Below are 21853 nucleotides of genomic sequence, written 5' to 3'. Positions count from 1 at the left end.
TTTTAACTAAACTCGATTTTTGTTATATTGTTGACCGTTTTAATCGAACATCATTTTTGTTTAATATATTTATTATATAATATAAAATATTTGTTTATTCGGATACTTAATTAATATAATTTAATTATTTTAATACATTATACCTATACGAAATATGGCCAAATTAATAGTTTAAAAACTGTCTTACTTTTGAACGTAACTTTTCTAAATACTCGACCGTTAAGTAAAACTCGACCAGTAAATATAATGTGTGTGGCTGACAAATCGCGATCATCAGTCATCACGACAAAAAAATGAACAGACGATGGGCACGAGACGGACCCTAAAGTGGCAGGCAATGTGTTGTCCTGTAGCGGGACGGTGGGAGACACATTAATCTTGTCAACACCTTCGGCTCTGGCCAAACCTGCATATGCGACGACTACGACCATAAAATAGATATTAAACTTATGGCAGATACCTCACATACAACACTCAATGCATTCCCGACCGATATCACACGACATGAAAATGTCATCGATAAGTACGTGAGTTTGACTTCAACTTCGGTCGTCATCAAAGTATCAGACTATTATTTTTTTTTTTAATTAGCCGTATAATAATAATAATATTACAACTATAGGTACCACATCGATCGTCAACATTTTAAGCATAGCGTCCACAGCAACCTAATAATATATTAAGTCGTGTACAATCCTCTATAGAGGCAATGCCTATATAGATATTATATATCCGAATCTTTACTTAGCGCCGCCCACTCAAAACGTTATTGCTGAAATATTTGTTTGGATTCCGTTTTGTTAAATCGATCTAATATTTCAAAACAATTATAGGTACATTTGTATACATAATATAACATAGTGTGTGAATGTTACCTTTAAATATTATTTTTCAAGCAAACAACTTTATTAAATTAAAAATAAATAATAAACTAATTGCGGTTGTCACGAAGTTAATCGTATATCAATAAGAATCATTTTATAACCTAACCACAATAATATATTATTGCGCATTATAATATTCTTTTTTAATTTCTTCCATTTTACAATAGAAAATACATATTCTAAAGTTAAGTGGTTTGCAGTAAGTACGTTAGTATACTGTACTCAGATATATTGCGTACAGATGCATTATACATAATACAAAAACAATAACAATAACATGTAATTCAAAAGATGTTGTGTTCCTATTTCAAATTACAACTACGTAGTATAACTATCAGATCCCGCATTTACTAAAAGGTTAGGTTATAGGAGATAAAAATGAAATAATGGATCTTCGGTAAGTGATATCAATAAAAGGTTTAATTGTTTGATTAATTATAAAACTGGTCGTTATACTCTATGTTAAATATTATGTATAATATATACAGCAAATAAACTTATTGTTGGAAAAAAAGTGTACACTGCACATAATATTATTGTTAAACTATAATAGGTACGTTGCAAATATATCAAAATCGGATATTATTTAGTATTTTCATAATGTACTTATCACGTATATTCCATGCCTGTGTGAAATATAACGAAAAAAATACATGGCCGATGGTATAATGTAGATTATTGAAACTTTACACGTACAGTTTGCAAGTATTATTACAACATGCCCAATTAATCAGGCTTTTAGATCTGAACAAAAATTAACAATTGCGTGTTTTGTTTTAATTAATTTAGGTGGGTATCATTTTTGTTGAAACTAACAACATTTTAATAATGTCTTCGAAAAATCAATTTCCCTAAGAACATCATGTAAAATACTTTAAAATATTTAAACGAAAAAAAAATTCTGCTTTTATTTTGAATAAGTTCTAGTCTATTTAAATAATAAATGTATTATTATATTATATTCATTACATGCAGTTTGAAAGAAATAAAATACTCTAAAAAGAACAAGATACGAATAATATCAGTTGATTGACCTATTTCGTATATTTAAATTATATTGTTGAAATAGTAAGCATATTAGAGTATAACATAATTTGTACATACTCAATTTTTTTTTTTGGTTTTCTTGATTGATTATAATACCTGCCATAGAAAATTAATTTATTTGTTCAGAAAACGGAATAGGTAACCCAATTAATAAAGAGAATGAGTACTGTACAAATCAAAAAAAAAATCCCTATCACACAATTGTATTGAAATAATTGATAAAGAAATTATCTGTTCTAGCCATTGAGTTATTAATTTAAAGTTAATTAATGGAGTGATGATTTTTCGATTAACAATATTTCCTGCCTTAAGCATTACAAATGCTTCGGAATTTCTTCAGGGAAAAGTTACGATACAAATTATTTATTCTCTTTCCGTTAATTTGGTTTCCATTTTCATAATAACAACCAGTATAAGCGTTACTGAATATTGTCAAGGGATACTGCAGTTAATCCTTTTGACTTCCAATGTAGTAATTTGCAACTTACATCAGTTAATGTAAATTACATATACCGATATTATACATAAATATACCTAACCCACTATGAATAACAAATTCGATAATATTGAAGAACAACAAAATATACAGAATATCTCAATTACGCTTAAATAATACATTAATACTTTTAACTGTTTAGTAAATAGGAATTTTGGTTTTAATAAATGTATTATGTACAGTATACTCACACCTTAGATAGAGCCAAATCTAAAAATCTTAATTTTAATACAATACAATTTTATAACTAAGAACGATAACTCCTTCACAATAATATTAATTAAAAATGTAAATAATATGATATATATTTGTTCTTAATATTTTCTTATAATAATTATTATTGTGTGTTTTTGTTAGTTTTTTACGATAACATATTGTATTAGATTTAATTGTCAACGAAGATTAAAATTAATTAATTGTTTTAAAATAATTGTGATACTTTAAATAAATTCAATATTATTATTATAAGTTTTTCTATTCACTTTAAGTTTTAATTTGTTTTTACTTTAAATATAAACTAGCATAAGGTTATAAAAACATTTCAGAATAAATAATGTTTAAAAAAAATAAAATATAGTGACACATCCATTATATTCTCAAAAACATAAAATATAATTATTAAACAATTCTGACAGTAATAGACGATGTTGAAAATACTATAAATGTAATAATTAGTTTTTTGGAAATCATTTAGGTGTGCGTAATAAATTGATCATTTGTTAAGATTTTATCAAAATATGTTACATAAATTGACTGGAGACACACAAAAACCAATCTTATATTGAGATAAACTAACATCAATTAATCGCATGCATGTGATACCCAAATTATAAGGATCGTTTCAAAAACATCAGATAAACATATTAACTCTATCATGACGACTAAACGCACCTGAGAACATTTTCGCAAAGACAAATTTCGGAAAGCGGAAAAAATGGATAGAGTGAAACAGATTGATAATAATATATTAAATAACTAAAATGGCCAAGAAATATTACCGTTATTTGGACATTTTTCCCAAACTATATGACTAAAACTTTCGCGGTCAACTTTAATTATGGCGGAGAACAGCAGCAATCATAAATGTTTTTTTTTTTCTTTACTCACTATATACCCTCTGCCTGCTCAAGACGTATAGTACAATTTTATGGTAATTCAACGATTACTATTGCGGCGTACCCCAGAAAATCCTTCTCTTATTTAGCATATTTGGCCGTAATGTGAATCCGATTTCCGAGCTTTCAGAGACCCCTTCGCTCCGCCACGCCGTTTTCTTCTACTGTATTGTTAGCGCCATTCAATTTAGTGTATACGCGAACACTCGGTGCCGGTCGAGGACAAATGAAGACCATCAAATGCATGTACGCTATTTGGCAAGACTCTCCAACTTCAGTAATCTCCACTGCAGTCATCACGAAATTCATAAAGACCTATGCAGAGTATATTATTATTATCGTATGATCCAAACCCCGGCGATGATTTTATATTATCCGCCAACGGCTGTGACAATAACTACACTAATTTAATACTGTGACCGACTTTCAAACTGTCGTAACGCGCCGAGTTTTACACTTGTCACGGGTTTTAAAACCTACAATAACACTGCGCAAAGTCGACTTAAATCCAACTTTGATTAGCCATTAGATCCTCCAAGAGTTAAGCACGAAAAATATATAGATTATTCTGTCTTTGCGTGCATTTGACGATAAATTAACAAAAGTTAACGAGTAGGGGAAAACAACATGTACCAAATGTAAATCGTATATAATATAATCACTAGCATATTATTCGTGATGTTTTCACTTCCATAATTTGAAATGTTATCAAACTGTATCTATATTCATACAATGAATTCCTATATTACCACGATAACCTAAGTAATTCGCGAAAAATAATATTCAAGTGCAGTAATTATAATGGATTGCTTTTTATTCGACAGCTTTATAAGAAAGAAAAAACAACTACAAAACGAAAAAATTTACAATACTGCATTTATTGGAAATATCATCGTTTCATATTAGTTATATGATATTACTATGAGATAATATTATATTATATAAACCAGAATGGTATTACGTATAATTGCTATTATAGGTCACGTATACGTAACTAATAATAGCAACAATACAGTACATAATATAATATTATAATCAATTTTAACATCAAAATTACATAAATAACAAGAGACACCACGGTATTCATTTGAGTAAGCCAATTTAAATTAAATAATTTTCCCTGATCTATAAAAACACTTACATTTTGGTTCGATACTGAACAAACAACTATAGAAAATAAATTAAAGATGAATCCAAATAGGTAAATTGTAATTAATTTCAAGAATCCGTTTTAAAATGAATTTCAAGCATGAATCTCTTATTTATTTCATATAATATGTATTGGCTTGAAATTCATTACATAATATATGAAATAAATAAGAGATTCATTCAACTATAAGCAAAATTCTAAAAGCCTTTATACAAAGCACAGCTACTATAAAAGAATCGACAGGAATACTCAAGACAATTGAGTATAAATGAACAAATAAAAGATACACCAGATTGTAATTAACTTTGCGACTCAAATAGTTTTTTAATCAATTTTCGAAAATTCGCGAACACATCAACTTACAGACATCGTCAAATAAATAATCAACACTGATTTAAAAATCAAGCACCGTAATGTTTTATTCGTACTACAAATGGATATTTTACCAATAATTTCGTTTTATGAAAATAAAAAAATCTGATAATAATAAAGGTCTTGTTATGATCAACAATAATCACGAAATTTATATCTATTGTGAAATACGCCAAAAATAATGTAAAAGTAAACTGATTTGTAAAAACAAAAAACGATAATTGCATGGAAACGATTACAGAATTATTATATTTTAATTGTATATTGTTTAAAAGTATTTGATGAATACCTTATATAAGATTTGCAGTAAAAATACTTTTTAATTAAACAAAACATTATTATATTACCTATTTTAAAAGAGTAATAATTTAAAGTGTTTTTTTACAAATATCAATAATTGTTCATTATTAATGATTGATTGCCACGAACATTCATAATATTTTTAACAAAACAATATGAACTTAATTGATTTTAACATTTTTTTGAAATTTTATTTTAAACTATAAATTAATAAATAAAATACTCAAAGAATATATGTAATATATATATCTAAAATTGGATAATATAAACTGTTTATAAACTTTAATAACCTAGATATTAAAATTACACAATATAAAAACATAATTGCATTAGATACTTAAGGTATTTATAAAAAGTTATAAAATATAAATTATCTTTAAATTCAAACTGTAATTTGACGTTACATTTCAAAATATATTTCCGATACCTACAGCCAATCCAAATACAAATAACACAAGTCATTAATTATCTATGACTCCAAACTCAAGGTTTCATTTCTAATATACATAATATATTTAATCACAACATTTTTGAAATTTTTATAAAATATAATTACCTACTGAATTTTATAAATAATAATTATAATAATAAATTCATTGGGCAGAAAACAGTTTGAACATGTTTAAAATAGTAATAGTGTTTAACACGTAATTGCTAAGATAGTAATTAACCATATATTACAATTATATTTGGCCCAATTCACCATTGAGATAAATTCACTTCAAATATACCTAACATATGATATAATTCGTACTCAAATTAAAATAAATGCAAAATACAATGTTTATTCATCTCTTAAATAAACGTAAATTATACTTAAAAACAATTTTAATAAAATGTAAATTAAACGAATCTTTGTAAAATAATTTTGATTTTTATAAAAATTTTAATTTATTCAATTTTTTTTATTTAAATCTGATTTGCTTATTAATTTTTCATAAATAAAATTCTTAATATTAAAAACGATTTTTTTTAAACTGATCTAGTTTTCTATACAAATGATAGTAATATGATTACCTAACAATAGTGTATCTCATGGGTCACCTGACTTTGAGGAATATTGGTCGATTGTATTAAAAGTTAACAACACCAATATCGATTGATCACGTGCGTAATCTTAAACACGCTTTTATACTTTACCTATATACAAAGTAAAGTATTTATTAGCGAAAAAAAATACGAATTTTCTATGGAGAAATAATAAAAGAAGAATATTATTACGCTGCTTGTAATAATAATATAATTAAGATACCCAAATAGACCACCAGATATTTAAAAATAGCTCATTTGTTGGAAAAGGTTGGGTACCCCTGGTGTATGAAATCCATACCATTTATTCCCTACACTCATATTCTACATACTTACATAATATAGTGACATATACCCGTACATTTTATTTTAGATTTTATTTACTGCTATAATTTCATAAATTTAAAATGTTTGTTTGTTATTAGGTACACATATGACCTCATTTTTTTAAACTACTTATTATTTAGATTTTGTAGTGCTGTGCAATATTTTTCTATAGCTTGCAGAAGTCCAAACAATATCCTGCAATCAAACATAGTTAATAATTTAACCCTATTTTCTAGTCCATATTTATATAAATACGTAAAGATAAAATATCAATGGACATGTTTTACATACAAACGTAAAAAATTATTTTCATAAAATTGTACATCAAATTTAAGATATTTAGGTCAACTATAGATACAAAATATACCTAATTTACAAAATGTTATATGGAAATGAGGCTATAGTATTCAGGAAAAAGGTAAATCCATTGTTTTATAAACTAAAATTGTATTCAAAAATATTAATGATAATTGAAATAGCTAAAAATATAACCGAACCAGTTGGTCGTAACATAAAAATGTATTCAAATAATTTAAAGCAAAACATAAACGGTTTTTTATTGTTTAACTCGTAAAGTGAGAATTTTATTTAGTTTTAAAAGTTTTATCATACTAGAACTATAAAACTAATGTGATCATATCTAGAAAAATTTCGTCTATTATTATATATTATTATGTTTAAAAGAAAATCTATTTGAAAAACAAAATGTGTAAATATCTTAAAACTCGAAGACGACTGCCTATCCGACACGGTAAAGTTTAATAATATTTATATTATATAGTATGCTCAATCCCAGCAGTGGTTGCTGGATCACCGCAATAAATTGGAATACCACACAATATAGGAATTTTATTTTGGTATTGGCACTGCTATTGGTAGTTAATAATTACACTGTACACGTAATTAAATAGTTTCACCTGTATCAAAAAAAAATTATTCTATTTTTATTTGGTTCTTGTAGGTACGTCATAATAATATTATGTATTATCATTGGTTATAAATACTATAGTATACTATACTAGTATTTATAATCAATGGTATTATACAACAAAATGAGTTTTCGATTAGTTTCGTAAAATTGACATAATAATATTACCTACATATTATATTACATTCCGATAATCTAGAAATATTACGTGTTTTACAAAATATCGTGTTTACCCATCGATTGTTATGCATTTACACGCATGTTCGACATTTAACGTGCAAAATTGAGAGTGTTGGAACAAAAAAGAAATTTCCGATACCTGTATTACCTATAATGCGCGTTGTGTATAATAATTCTGCGTGGTGATACTGTACTATTATAATACGAATCGATTAGAGAATGCAACCCGTGACCCGAACCGGACCACATTATAACAGGCTCTAAGGATGCACGTTTTCTCGTCGGAAAAAAAACCTAGTATATTTATTATATTATATATCTTACTCTAGTGGAATATAATATGTACATTTGTCCGACCTTGTAGTGCCGAACAGTGGCGTATTTATGTTTTAGTCATGGTGGGGGGGGGGGGATATGATTTTACCCATTAGCCCCGCTCTTAGAGCTAGAGGCCTTAAGTTAGGACTCTGAAAAATGTTGCATATTATATACAGACTATGGGGGGGAGGGTTGATCCCCTTGATCCCCCACCCCCGTAAATACGCTACTGGTGCCGAATAAAGCTGTGTTTAGCACTATAATACACGGTGTAACAGTAGAACTGACTTTGGGAATAACTTTTGTTTTAATCAATATTTAAATTTGTTTTTTGTATATAATTTATAGTTACTTTTGTTACACATATATTATACAAAAAATTATTTAAATTGTTTAACACTGAAAATAAAAAAATTAAAATTTGATTGATTAAAGTTTTTTTGGATATATTCAAAATAGCCAATTTATGAATCTGATTATAAAAACAATTTTGATAGTAAAAACATTTATCTAAGTTAAGTAGTTTATTTTTTAGAATTTTTAAAATTTCAATATTTTCTTGATTAAATGAATTTGGAACGTAAATTTTTTTGGAGGGAATTTGCTGACATAAGTATATTTCTTAAATGATTTACTAATCATATAATTTTAACAATTTTTGTCATACGTTTAAGTAGCAGAATTTTTTTTTCGTCAGATCTTTCTGTATTTCACTTTGTATATTACACACACAATACAGGTGGGTACCCTAAACCCACGGTCCGACTAGCCCGGTAACTGACACACACACACATAATAATATAAGTACCACTTCAAACGGCGCAGGAGACAGCTAAATTGAAAACGTTCGATGCGAATCTGCAATAACCCGTACGACGCGCGACGGGTCCTCGTCGGCTGCAACGGTCGTAATGGCCTTTTTCACGGTCTGTCTGGACCGGAATCTCTATACCGTGTCTTGGCAGTTTAATTTCGAATTAAACCGCAAATACCATGTCTAAGGATGCGCGTTTTCTCGTCGGAAAAAACATAATAAATGTATTTATTATATTATTATATATTATCTTACTCTAGTGGAATATGTGTACATTTGCCCGACCTTGTAGTGCCGAATACAACTGTGTTTACCACTTTAATATACTACACACACAATACAAGTGGGTAGACAGGTACCCTAAATCCACGGTCCGACCAGTCCGGAGACTGACACTCATATACATAAAATATAAGTACCACTTCAAACGGCGCAGGAGACAGCTAAATTGAAAACGTTCGATGCGATTCTGCAATAACCCGTACGACAGGTCAAAACGGTGTTTTCGGTAATGAAGTTACGCTGCAGCCGTCGTCGGCTGCAACGGTCGTAATGGCCTTTTTCACGGTCTGTCTGGACCGGAATCTCTACCGTGTCTTGGCAGTTTAATTTCGAATTAAACCGCAAATACCATGTTTACAGTACAGAACATCATCATGTGGAAAATATAACGAGTTGTACACACATTTGGCAATCGCTTCGTGTTTTTACATCGTGTTGAGCAACGTCGCCATAGGTCGGCCTATAATGCGCAGAAAATTATCACCGATACAATAATAGCTCAACACTGTTTAACAATAGCTTTAGGCATGTGTGAGTATGTGTGTGCACATTATATACATATATATTACATTATATGCATACGCCATTATGCATGTGTACTCCACAGGCCCACAGCTCGGTAAGATCGAAGTTATCTAACTAAAATAGTAAAATGTACCGATTTGTTTATTGTGCGGCGCACACTCTGCGTAATACTGACGTTCGTAATAAAAATGAAAAATAAGTATTTTATTTCAGGATAATAATTTTGGTTATATTAATCTGCCATGCACGTGGTAGACGACTCTTTATTCCAGTCCATTCTCTCTAACGAGTGTTCATTTTTCTTATGTTTCCCTCCGGAAACCACGCTGCACTAATGCATACATAAGACAACGAAAAAATATTTATAAGTAATATTATAAAGAATAATCCAAACTATTACTTACCTACTTAAAGAAATTGGTTTTGATTGGTACGCTCAGACATAACATTTAATCTCAAATAAACAGCTAGGAATGGTAATTTAGAATTAACCATAGTTAACTCCAAACAACCTTGACAACCTATAGTAGGTTGTACAAAACACAAGTAATCAACATAATGTTATTATCACACTAAACAAAATTATGAACACTCCCTATTAAAGTTTCGTTTCCTTCCAATGTACCTTTAACCTTTATAACATTGTATTATACACTTACTTTTTTATTAATATTTACCGTTATACAGGGTTATTCACCAAGCATAATGCTCACCCCCTTTTTTCTTCAATAATGCTGTTATTCAAAGTCTGTTTTTTTTTAATTTTTAAATTTACTTTAGACCATATTTTCAAATTCTTGAGTTTTTTTTGTACTATTTAAGGAGTATCCTGTGAAGATACAAACTTCTCTTTTTCAAATGAGAACACCCCTATTAAAATATAAATTATATAGTAAATAATTTTTCTGGCATTTTTGACGTTTCAAAATGAAAATTTGTACGAGTAGCTTTTGAGTTATTTGACTTTTTGTTCTAAGGATAAAATATTAGGTTTGCCATGGGGTAGTGCCGTAGTGGGTTTATAAAATATGTATGGGGGCTCATTGTAGTTATTAATATTAATCTATAAATATTAATAATTTGTAAAAATGGAATAAGCATATTAAATACTAGATCCAATTTTACGTATATTTTATATTTATTTAAAATCATTTTTAAGGACTATTATCCTTAAAACAAATATTTTAATAACTAATCAGACGCTAATCATTCTAATTTTGAATTAGGTATACTTCAACATTTTCAAAAAAATTATCCTCTAAATAATTTACAGTAAAAGAAAGGGGGAGGGTTTCTTTTAAAAACAGAATTTTGTATCACCACAGAACACTCCTTAAGTAGTACAACAAAATTCAAGAATTTGAAAAATTATCTTTGAGCATATATTTTAAAAATTCTAAAAATCAGAATTTGAATAAATTCATTATTAAAGGAAATAATGGGGATGAGCATGCTTAGTGAATCGCCCTGTATAAGTGAGAATATAAGTTATAATTTCATTAATCGGATAATCTTTTTGAAATTTAAAATATGATTTATTCTTATATAGGTATTTTAAGATTCTGAGCGGAGCAATGGACGTATTTGTTTTACAATTATGTGTTGTTTTTATTTTTATCTGATGACACTCTTGGAGCTTTTATATTCAATATTAAGGGTGGTTTCTAGCTGAAAATTTGATCTATTCGTTACTTTGGAAGTCAAAAGTGAATGTCAAGTACTTTTCTAAATAATCACGTAAAAAACTGTGAAAACGCTACACAAATTTCGACAAAATCGATTTTGACATCATTAAATTGGTCACTGACTACTATCCCACTCATCGAAAATACATTTTAATATATAATTAACTAAATTCTATTTTTATGCATCGAAGTTCTCAGAAAAAAAATTACGCTCAGGAATATGAAATTAAAAATGTATAACTGTATTCATTCAAAACAGTAAAAAAATATTACCAACAACGTTAATACTTTTCGAGCTAATGCATGTTAAATGTTAAAATAATACCCAATGGCCATACAATACAATACATAATATGTAGTATGCAAATATAATAAAATGTAAAAATATTTTTGAAAAACATTGTCATATTTTTATAAATTTAAATTAAATTAATTTTTAATGGTTAGTACTTAGTACTCAAAATCAATATCGTGTTCGTGTGCATGCGCTAAAAAATATAAATTGAATTTCTGCGTGTTGCGTGGATTATACTATATAGGTTGTATATTCTTGTATAAAATGTCACATTATGTATAGTATTCAGCAGTTTTTTCTCGTCTAGAGTTTAACATTAGGGAGTAAAAGGGCTAATTAACGAATTTTTTTCATTTTTTTTTTTACTTATTTTCGCCTATGCTCATTTTACGTTGTGTGTTATTTTATATAGTTACACATTATATGCATGTTTAACGTCCACCCATGTACAAAGGCACTCAAATAGGCAACGCCCAACCAATGTAAATTACACTACCTCTGCACTCGGTTATATGATTAATGGCATTAAATGCGAATAAGTTATACACCAACTATATCATTTCGAATATTTTTTACGTGTACAGATCTCCCTATTTGTCAAAGATTATCCCCACCATTATTCAGACATTTTCTACTTATCCTTTATTCTATACGCTTGTATAATATATACCTAATACAAATTATCTCTTTTATAGAAGCGTATACGGAGCTGAATACATAACTCGGCTATGCAAAACTTCTTATCAACATGGCGAAACACGTCCGAACAATAAATAATAATTCTTATACTATATGGAAATATGTAATATATTATATGCCTATACAAGCAAAATGTTAAAAACAATTCCAAGTTACATATTATTATGTATTACGTTACATTTCAATAAGTCGTTTACTGTTTCAGACAATTTTGTCAGTATGAAAATGTAAACATGTATTATACTTTAATACGCTTCAAAAAATAAAAAAAATTCAATATTCATTTTTTTTTTTAGCAATCATTAATCAATTAGGTAGGTTGTAGGTACTCACTCGAAGTAAAACGATCATTTGACACGAATTGATAAGTGACGCCACGCCAATAATTTTAGAAGAAATGACAATTGTTTTTGGCACTATTATGTGTTTATGGTATAACACATAATGTATACATAATATTCTGCTACAATACTTTTAAATTATTGTGTATAGCCTATTATCAAGGTTCTTATCAACAATATACTATCTACGGTTAGTGAATTTTATGTAATCCTAACAAAACTTGCATCACGATAATCATAAACAAAAACTATAATAGTTATTATTAGTTATCAGTAAGTATAAGGTTTAATCCAAGGTGTATTGATAAGGTGTCGTCACTTGATTGAACATTTTACTACAGATAGTCGTCACCACCGGGAGCGCTGTTTGTCCTAAAGAGGCCGATAAATTAACAGTTTTGTACACCAAAGCTATAGAAAATTGAAAATACATTATGATTTAAGAAATAAATTCAAAATTTTTCATTGCATAATGACTTCTATGTTCTAAATTATTTATATGTATGTATTTAAATACTTTCTTTTAATCAAAAACAATTATTAATATTATTAAATATTGTCACTTTTAAATTTCGTATTAAAAAAAAAATATATGAAAAATGTGAGAGTTAATTCATTAAATTATTATACATAATGCTTTCAAAGTGTTACAATTATCAAATAATAATTATTAATTATTAATTAATATATGGATTTTAAATACAATTCATAATATGTTGATATTGAGGTTAATACTAATATTCATATTACCTATGTGTTACCAAAATGCATATATTTTGATTACTTTTTTATAAGCATTTATTACTCAGTTGTACCTATCACCATTGGTTTTATAATATATTCATAGTATTTATAGTATAATATAAAATCAATGCTATATTACCTATATATTATTATATATTATTAACAGAGATTCTGGGGATAGAAACATATCTATATGCTAAATGGTTGATAGATTTATATGGTCATCCTAGATCAGTGCATATTTTCTTTAGACTTTAAGCGTTTATGGAAAAAGTTTAAATGCTTAAATTTTAATACTATTATTAATATTTTTCAAAAGTATATTAAAACATTAATTTACTATACATTTTAATAATTTATCTGTGTGAAATAGTACATGTAATTTTAGTATATACCTAATCTAGAAAAAACAATTAATAATTTTGATTAAGGGAGCCTTGACAGTTTTACATTAAATTTAGGGAGCGTCTTGACAAAAAAAATTTGAGAAGCACTGTACTAGATTATACTGTAAAATATCTAAATATATATAACTAGTGGTCCCGGTAAACGATCATGTTTGTAATGTTGTATTTCAATTTAAAAACTTCATATACATTTTTCACTGTTTATTTTTCTAACATAATTTGTAGTTATTGAAGAAAAATATAAACGACATTTTTGACAAAGGTGGGTTGCTCAATACACAGTCAAATATTAACCAAATATATCATAACGCATTATGTCAAAACAAGAATAATAGTCACTTGCAAAAGAAAAAAATTAGCAAGTTAAAAACAAGAAAACCATAAAAACTAAACAATTTTTCAAAATTAGTTTGAAGTTTATAAGATAACTATTATTGAATAATATTATAATATAAATAATATACCTAATCATATAATAAAATATGCAAAATATTTTAAACATGTTTTAAAGTTTTTTATGAGCACTAGAAAATAATACTCCACTCTACCAGACTACTATTAAAATTAGAAGCAGAATCATAATAGTTTTAATTTAATTTAAAGATTTCAATAAGGTTGCAAATATCCCAAAAAGTGACTAAATTATACATCATAATATTTCATAATTGATGTCTACTTGATAAAAGAATATTTAAAACAACAATGCAAATGTAAATTATAATTACAGGCTCCAATTATTATAAATTATAATATATATTAGATGCCAAATCCAAAAAAATAACATTTTAATTCATAGTTATAAGGCATTTTGCATTTAACAGTATGAAAAAATAGGCCTTCATAGGACAGGAAGCGTGCTCTGGTGTCTATAGAACTGTGGTAATATTTTCAATCAAGAGTGTATAGGTATAGGGGTCCAGAGTGACGACACCTTATCAATACAACTTGGTTTAATCGTTATGCAAGCTATATTGGGCAAGACTTAAACACCAATAATCACTGCTCGATTAAAAATAGGCGATACATATTTATAAATAAATAAGGGGATCTCAAATTCTGTAACCTAAAATCGATGTTTTTTTTTAATATGGGTATTTATCAAAAATGTTCTTTGTGATAAGACGTTATAACAGTTGTAATTAATTTAAAATTGTAATAACCTATAAATCAATTTAATTTTCAAAATAAAACCACTTAGTGTTCACTGTTAAAATTCAATTAAATAACGAAAGTTACTATAAACAAAATTAAAAAATTAATATTAAACCTCATAATAACTATAAGGTACCTAATCGTATACTTCTTAAGCTTATAATTTTTACAAATAAATAGCTACTCGATTGGTCATTTCAAATACTTACGTTTTTTTTTTATTTAGAAATACAATAAATACCCAAAGTATATAATATTTATAAAAATATGGTGCATGAAATATTATGAATATTGTTTCCAAATGCTCTAATATTGTCTGTATTTCTTCTGTTTTTAAGTAATATCATATTATTTCATCTTCAGTAATGCATTAGACAACCTGGTAATCAATTTTACTTATATACTACTGTTTAATCTTGTTAAAATAACTATTTCATTTTATAATATTCTTTTACTTATTTTATTTTAACCGTATAGCATGGATAAAAAGTTTGTATCATTTAAAGCAAAATGAACATCTCGAAAAGTACTGTAATACTCAAATTTATCTCATCAAAATTAAACTAAGCTATTTTATATCTGTTCAAAGGATTTTGTTTGCACGAACTATTAAAGCAAAAAAATCTTCTAAAATGAACTACTATAGTACTTAATTAAGACTCTCTTTGGAGAGATTATTTTATTTCACCGAATTATTTCGTAAATGAATTAAATATTGTTTTAAAAATTAATATGAACAAAATATATACTTTTAAAATATTTAATATACGATATTGTATTTTAGATTCAGAACGGAGCGATGAATGTATTGATTTTAAAATGATATGTGTTTTTTTTGTGTGTCTGTCACCACCGTTTGGGGCAGTAAAACTGCTTTGATTTTCTTCAACGGAATCTTGTTCGATGGGAACGTAAATCTAGTTGGTGCATTCAGGAGGTCAACATTTAAAATTCCCAATAGTTTTCAAAAACACAGGGGAAAAAAACATAAAAATTAAGGAAAAACAGGAGCGTGTAAAGGGCGTGTATTTATACGGAGTAATTTATTTTACATAAGACGTCACTCATTATTTCAGAAAACAATAATGGTTTTGCAAATATCTCTTTCACGTAATTTCAATTCGTTTCAAAACAACAATGTTCTAAGGAAAGCGGCAGGAAAAACCACAAAAATTAAGGAAAAACGGGAATTTTTACGCAAAATCGTTTTTCGAAAAAATCACTAAAACACTAAAACAAATGAACGTACTAGGTTAGGTACCTAACCTAACCTAACATATTTCTTTAATATACCTATACTTAATTTAAAAAATGTAGAGACATTCATATGTTTGTATTATTATCTAACTTAAAATTAAAATTATTTGAAACAAATTGTTTATATAAAATTATTATATGTTATATAAAGCTATTTAATTAATATTTTTCTTATTTGGTCCGTATTTCTAACTTTAGGATTCTCATGTCAATGTTTCAAAACTCTTTCCGAAATACAGCAAAGTTACTGAATATTTGAGCAATTGTTTATAGTATTCCCAAAAGCTAATTCATAAAATAAATTATGAGAAAACTTACTAAACAAAATTATTTAACTGACAGACGAAGGTTTTATAAAGGTAATACATATTTATTCGGGGTAAAAAAACCAAAGTCGTAGAAACAAAATAAATTTTGAACGATATTTCTTAAAATTCAATTCCTTCAGTTACACTGAACATAATATATTATTCGTTCAAATGCCTAAAGAATCGTTTACGATTTGTCTTCAACTTGCTAAGAATTATATCAATATACATTTCTTATTTCGTTTACCGTACGTGTACAGTGTACACTGTACTTATAGTGAAATATTTACATGCATACATCAAAACTCAGAAGAACTATTTTTCTAAAATGTAATAAGTGGAAAAGAAATATTTGAATTTATTTTACATAACCCTTTAAGTAATATATTCTTAAGCTATTTATCATAAACTAATATGTTGTATATCACATGTAACATAGTTATGTAAGAAAATTGAATGTGTCAACTTTAATAATATCATCACAAGAAAAAAAATATTACCTACCTATGCAATAATATTATTATATTGTTTTTATTTTTTATGATTCAATATTATACATTTTTTGACAAAAAAAAATTGTAATATCCTACGATATGAGCGAAACATAATGGTCGTCTAAATTTTTTTTGGCAATTTATTTCAATTACTAAAAATCACATAAATCATTTGATAGTCATATTATTATGGCAAACAAAACACAGTTAATTAGGTATTCGAATAAGAGACGCATTTAAATGTTACAATGTAATATATTTTGTAAATCTCGAGGGTCTTAAAAATGTGATTGGTTCGATTAAATGCGTTCGATAAATTATACGATATATACGCTTACCATTATTCCATCACAAAAGGCTGAATTTTAGCCCAACACTTTAGAACGGTCAAACGATCTCTTAATTCGCCTGCACTATCCGCCATGGCTAGTTGTAATTTTTTTCACTGCTTTACGTTTACTCGAGACTGTAAATTGCGGATTTAACCAGGAACACGGTGTGGGTGGGGAAACGCGTGACCCGACATCGAAAGTCCGATTGCCCCTATTTATCCTCGTCCCACGCAGTTGACCCAACCCTGCACAGTGCACACCCAACCCTAAGACTCCCCCCCCTCGCCTACCACCTACTGCACTATAGCTACGTTTTCGAAACACTGTTTACATAATATATATATACGTATAATACGTACGTAATCGTATACATAATGTCTCCGGTCGGTAAGTTTTATTGTGCTGCTAAAGCGGGAACGAACGCGGTAGGAAAGGGAGGAAGAAATAATCTCTTTTAACCATGACCGAGCTACGGCGGCGACCGTCGGGACGTCAACCCAGGTCTTTCCGGCACGAGCAGAGCTGCAGTCGCGGCGGCGGCGGTGACTCCGGAACGGTCGCGGACAGGACGGAAAGTAGTGGTGAATGCGCGATGTCGGGGATAGGAGAAAATCCCGTTTTATTACCGACCTTGTGTGTGTGTGTATATGTATTATATATTTATATATAAAGACCATAGAGGGTTTTAAAGACCCGATGTGTATGTGAGAACGAGCAGAGTGAGACGGATCTGCAGCATGAGAGCAGAATTATTGAGCGAGAGAATAAGGATACAGGTAGGTAAATAGGTACCTACTGTTGTTCTCGTGGCCGAAGACGCGTTATGTACTGCACGCAGTGATACGTATCAAATAGATACGACGACGGGTGCGAAGGTATTTCTTGAATAAGATCGGCGAAAACTGCTTGTCCGGCAAGAATGGGGCAAATAATGGCCTTTATACACGGGCAAAGTCACCGCAGAGGAAACGGTTACCTCCAGGTACAGGTGAAAAAGGATAATTGTAGCGTGTAAGCGATTACAGTCATCCGCCCGCACTCTGCAGATCCTTAAGGCTAAAATGTGGAAGGCCATATAATACACTGCAACATAATAACATCAAGGATCAAAAGGTTGTAAGCCAGATTTTTACACCCTCCCCTTTTGTTGGAGTGAGGGCAACACAAATCAATATTACCACGGTTGTGGTTCTCAAATTATATAACCGGTTCAAAATATTCGGTCAGGACCAAAACTGTTTCAATGGAATATTCGATTTCCGCCATATTTATACAGTATACACTGCACGTGTGACGATTATGATATTATTGCATAAGTTATTGATTACGATGGTGCTGGTGTATAGCACATTATAATGATTTCTTTATCAAATTGGTCAATTGTGACTTTTAAACATTTAGTTTTAATGAAGTTCTACCTATAAGTATATGGTCGGTTTACGGATTCCGGACGCCCCTTTTATGATTTAAATGCCTACCAGATATTTATAGTTTTTATGACATATTTAATATCAATAAAAAAAAATGATAATATGTTAAAATACTTAATTTACAAACACTAAAAGAACTGCAGAAGTTTAGTAGGTGATAAAGAAATCAAATGAAAACCGTAATATATTTTGTAAGGCTTATTTTATATTTGCAACCGTTAAAATAATAATAAAAAAAAAAAACTATAATTATTTTACCTATATATAACATCGCTGTATTGATGGGTACCTATTAAAGATTTTGAATGAATCTCCTAGTGATGTATACAAATTGGATTAATTACCGTAGGGACTACAAATTAGTTTCTGTAATGTTGAACATAGAATAAATATAAATACGAAGTTAAATGTTGGGGAGGGGTACCTTGATTTTATTCTCAGTTTTAACAATAACTTTTAAGAAGATCTGAAAAGTTTTTGATGCGGCGAATCGTGGTAGTTGGACCGGAACATTACTTTGGTACCAAAATATTCGCTAAACAGCAAAGTTTTCAGAGACGTGGGCTTCTGAGAATTCTGAGAAATTAAAAAATTATGACAACGCACTCAAAACTGATACAATATTATTTTATACGCAATATTATGGCATATAGCATGACTACTTAAAATCAATAATAAATCATTATTTAAATGTATAGTTTCAATCAACAATTTAGTTCGAGTGTTTTTTTTACCCAAAGTTTACTAAAAAATGACGTTTTAAAAATCATCTCCGCTCCAACTCCTCCGTAAATCAGATCAGTAAATTGTATAACTTGTACTTAAAATCGCCCATGATGGTAATATTATAGTATATTATAATCACAAATATGTCTGGTATAAATATGTATCACTGCAATATCACTAAATGTACCAAATGTTCTAAATTCTTTTCGGGTATTTAAATAAAGATGTTTCGCGCTTAAAAATGGTTACTTTAGAAATGTATTGTTCATTCGTGTATGACACATAACTTATCCGAAAACACTTTCTTTCCCCACTGTGGCCTTATAGTTTTTTTCGAATTATTTTTTATTGATTATTTACTTCTAAACCGATTAATTCTCATTAAAAAAGATGTATTGCGCATTTTAAACTATACGCAATTAATAACTACTTTAACAATGTCGCTGTTAATGTATAAAATAAATTATCTGTATAAAATCTCAAACTATAGCAGCAGTAGTTTATTCCATATCAAATCCCAACTGTTCGGTACAATATTATTGTCTTATACGAAAACAAAATATTTTGTTATTATATGATGGACACAAAACACGATTTTACCATCATTGTTATACATTATTTTGCATTCCAAGAAGAAATTATGTGTATTGAAGTAAGAAGTTATTTTTCACCACATACATTTATCATTTTTCGTCGACAATCTAGTAATATAATTTATTTCATAGACGTCCTCTTACACGCACACACACGCTGTTTTTAAATTGCTTTAACTTTCAAGTTGTATCCAATTATGTTGTGTTGAATGATATATTCTGATAAGTCACAGCCTCAACATGAAAGTCGAATTGTTTTTTTTTTTTTTGTAAATCATAATATATTATTATATCGATAAGTAGTAAGTACTCATAAATTATAATACCTATTATATCATGTATTAGAGTTAGAAATGTATAAGTCAATTATGACTACCGCCGTAGAACTGTGTGAATATATAAGTTTGTCGTATAAAATATAAATACCTTAAAAATGTATTTGAAAATTTCCGTTTTATATAGAAAATGATAATATAGGTAATACTCAGTGGAATGTTTCAAGTTCCTGCCTACGGTTAATATTTTTTAATCACAAGAAATTAGCTTATAACGTTTGTATAAAATATCCAATTACGTTGATTTTCGAATGCTCATTGATTTGTTAGTAAGAACAGCTTATGAAAACATTCGCATTAAATTGTCAAGTTTTTGACTTGGAAAAAAAGTGTCAGAATTTTATAAATCGATAATGCGATTGTAAATATTTTTACTGCTCCTAAACGACATGACATCTGATATGATAGGCAAAAAACACATAATTTATTGTAAAACCAAAAATGCAACGCTCCGCACAGAATTCAAAATGATAAATACATAATGGGTACTTTTTAGTTAGGTATTAATTATTTACCTTGTTTGTGATAATGGTACCTACCGACGAATCACTATTATTTTAATAGTCTGGTACTCTAGTTTATACATCAAAACAATTTTCTACTTATTTAATTCAATTATCTAAGGTAAGACGTTATTTTTTTAAGCAAGTACAGACAATTTTACGAAATACACCGTTGTAATTACATATAATTTTATAAAGATGAGTATAGTAAAATAAAGTCTCAAAGCGGGAACCTTCAGGTTAAATAAATTAGGTACCTACCTGTCCTATCTAATATAGGTATATAGTACATTAACTTTACACGAGATGATAATATTATGTACCTACGCTTTTATACACTTGTACGGAATACTTCTGAGAAATTACAGACATATCGTCGTACTTGTGGTATCAAAAAATTTAATTTTCTTTCGGTGAAATTCGAAAGTATAATAAAGGAAAAACTATTATTCAGAGTACCTAGAAATATTATGTATATAATATTACATAGAGTAAAATACGCTTTAAGTAAATATGAAATTTCAAATAATATTCTTCAGACTATCTGACTATTTATCCTATACATAAACTTATAAGTCTTAATACAACATTACATTATAATACAAACATAAAATCTTTTGTAAATATTAAATTCAAATTTAAAAAGCTTAATAAACAAAATAACAATATTTTTATAACGTGAGTGGCGTAGCCAGGATAATGAAATGGGGGGGGGGGGGGGGTCACTGTGGGAAGCAATAATATTAAACAGATAACTTTTTTAAAATGAACTGGCAATTGTACCA

The 21853-nt window shown here is 28.3% G+C and overlaps 1 protein-coding gene across 5 annotated transcripts in view; it reads left to right on the top strand.

The window, feature by feature from the left end:
• LOC132944640 (somatostatin receptor type 5-like) overlaps window positions 1–21853 on the top strand; it is a 218276-nt gene that overhangs the window by 171494 nt on the left and 24929 nt on the right. The gene's annotated exons all lie outside the window — the stretch shown is intronic.

Source organism: Metopolophium dirhodum, chromosome 5 (assembly GCF_019925205.1).
Source record: "Metopolophium dirhodum isolate CAU chromosome 5, ASM1992520v1, whole genome shotgun sequence".
In the NCBI taxonomy this organism is placed as follows: Eukaryota; Metazoa; Arthropoda; class Insecta; order Hemiptera; family Aphididae; genus Metopolophium; species Metopolophium dirhodum.
The sequence above is the reverse complement of the archived record's forward strand: the minus strand, read 5'-3'. Positions and strand labels throughout refer to the sequence as shown.